Source organism: Atractosteus spatula, assembly GCF_055471065.1.
Source record: "Atractosteus spatula isolate fAtrSpa1 chromosome 10 unlocalized genomic scaffold, fAtrSpa1.hap1 SUPER_10_unloc_14, whole genome shotgun sequence".
Lineage (NCBI taxonomy): Eukaryota > Metazoa > Chordata > Actinopteri > Semionotiformes > Lepisosteidae > Atractosteus > Atractosteus spatula.
The window spans coordinates 273,870-276,276 of record NW_028296617.1 but is presented as its reverse complement, the minus strand read 5'-3'; the positions used below and the strand labels follow the sequence as shown (position 1 = coordinate 276,276).

At 40.5% G+C, this 2,407-nt stretch overlaps 1 non-coding gene across 1 annotated transcript; it reads left to right on the top strand.

Moving 5' to 3' along the window:
* The first annotated feature begins 2,127 nt into the window (after nucleotides 1-2,127).
* trnaw-cca (transfer RNA tryptophan (anticodon CCA)) lies at nucleotides 2,128-2,199 on the top strand. The gene has a single exon. It is a non-coding gene; the product is annotated as a tRNA-Trp (tRNA).
* The last annotated feature ends 208 nt before the right edge of the window (nucleotides 2,200-2,407 follow it).

The following is a 2,407-nucleotide window of genomic DNA, read 5'->3' as shown; positions in this document are numbered from 1 at the left end:
GTGGCTTAAATTCAAGGTAAACAAGACTAAGGAAACGAGTTGGAAACTTGATGTCGAACTGGAATTTAATCACCCGGAATATTTCACTACATTGGGCAATATGTGCCAGAGAGGAGCACTTTAGATCCCTTCGATAGCTCAGTTGGTAGCGTGGCGGACTGTATTAAAAACAGTTAGGAATCCTCAAGTCGCTGTTTTCACTCCAGCTCGAAGGAAGGTGCTTTTGTGAACTTTAATCAAAGAGTTAAAATAGCAAATCTTTTTCACTCAGACGTTGATCAAAAGCTCAATAAACGATGAAGCAGAGGCTCTTGTTCCGAATTCAGCTAACATCTAATTGTCTTGTTTTGGCCAAGATCTGATCTTTGAATTAAGGGACTACTCTGTCTGATTTGTAATTCAAAAGTATATACAAATGTCACTGTTTTCAAAGGATAGGTACTTAATTGGCTTTATAATTTGGTATTGATTTTGTATCGTTATATTATTAGGTTTGTGCTTTCTGTGTTTTTATCATATTGTGAACTTCTTTTTTAAACAAATGCTTACAAAGGCAAACACAGCACACATCTGTTTATACCAGCGATGAATTGTACATTTTTATTAAGTACAATCTACTGTATTTTTAGAAAAAATGGCGTACTGTGCACGATATGTTGCAGAAACACAACCTGATATTTTCATAATTATTATTTTAATCATTTGACAAGTATGAGGTCCCGGATCCAAATCTTCAGTGCTGATTTTTTTTTGTGATATCTTCTCTTCCTCTCGTGGAAATCACAAGATGTGAGCAAATGTTTTTTGTTCTTTTTTTTTCACGTTGCGATCCAAAGAGCCTCAGACGCACAGTCTGACAGTAACCAAACCAGAATGGATTCTGCTGGGAGCCGGACTGAGCTCATTCTCACTCCCTGTGCTGAAAACAGAATTATCTCTTCCCCGAACATCGTCTACAGCTGCTAGATATTGCTCTGCGTCCTACTGCTCCAGCAATTCCTTTGACCAAAGACAGATCACTTGTGCGCTTTTAACCTTCTTGCAGCTACAGGCTCTTTGATGGTTCATGCTGATCATTGTGGATCCAAAAGAAAATTTTAAAACTCATACATTTTCGATTGTAATTTGCATCTAGCTACAACGTCCCTGGAAAAGAGATTGTATTAGTTGCGTGCAATCGGTATCTTTTACTTGACGTATGGTAGTAGAAATAGTTTGAATAATGTTTTCTAAAGAAGATTGTATTGCCAGGACCTGCCTTTAGCGCTCAGTAGCGATTTCGCTGTTGATATAGATGGAGAAGAAATGTAAGATGAATGGATGATCTAAGCTAAAATAGCCCTAACACCCCTCCTGTAGCAGTGTTTGTATTCATAGCAAGTAATATTCTTTTTCAAACCCGACCGTTGCTTTTGCATTAAGTGTTATGTAACCATTAGCGGTTTCGGTAGCTTCTGAAGAGCGCACTTTTCCAAACTGAAGCCTACTGTATAAGAACATTATTCAAGATGCACCATGGCCCAGAATCGTGCATCGGGACAAGGATTAACATCAATTGAAAGTACTCCCAAATAAAAGATTTGACCGAAAAATTAAAAGAGTAGGCAAGTATTAAAACAACACCATAACTTCCAAACTCTTTCCTGGTTCAGGCCATGTAAAATGACATCATCAGTGGAGTCATGCCGAGGTTGTGAGCTTAAGCCTCACCTGGAGCAGCCTGGTTTTCTGTCTTGACAGGTAAACAGTGTTTTGTGTTATTTGCTAAATGGAGAGAGGATTCTGTGTTAATTGTGCTCCTCCTGGAAGAGGTCAAGATGAGATGTTCACGAGGCTGGTGGTAAATATCCTATCCAGGAATATTTTTTGTTCTTTATCGGGGAATATCGAATATCCGGGCTGTATATCGGGGCTGTAGGGGGTCAGATCTATAGATGTAGTAAACACATTAGTGGAGACGGTGTGTGTGCTCTCTGTGAGAGAGCCTGGCGGGAAGAATAATCTGTGGTCTGGGAAGAAGAGACCCTCGTTGGAAGAGCGGCGCTCCTCACAGGAGAGAATGAAAAAAATCTTTTCCAGGGACGCTGATTTTTCTCTTTGGGGGAATTAAAAGCACTTGTGGCGAGTGACCTCGTGGCGCAACGGTAGCGTGTCTGACTCCAGATTAGAAAGTTGTGTGTTCAACTCACGTCGAGGTCAGCTGATATGTTTGCAGGTGCTGCTGGTGCCGAACCCGGAAATTACACCACGCAGTCGGGTTTTATCTGTACACCACTTAAGTAATCTGAATGAAATAACAGAGCAGTACAGAACACCCAGTCAGGAGCTTATGCAGCGAATCATCTTGAACACGACAAGAGAAAAGGTACACTGCCCAAAAAGCCTGATTTAAATCACAAAACCCCGG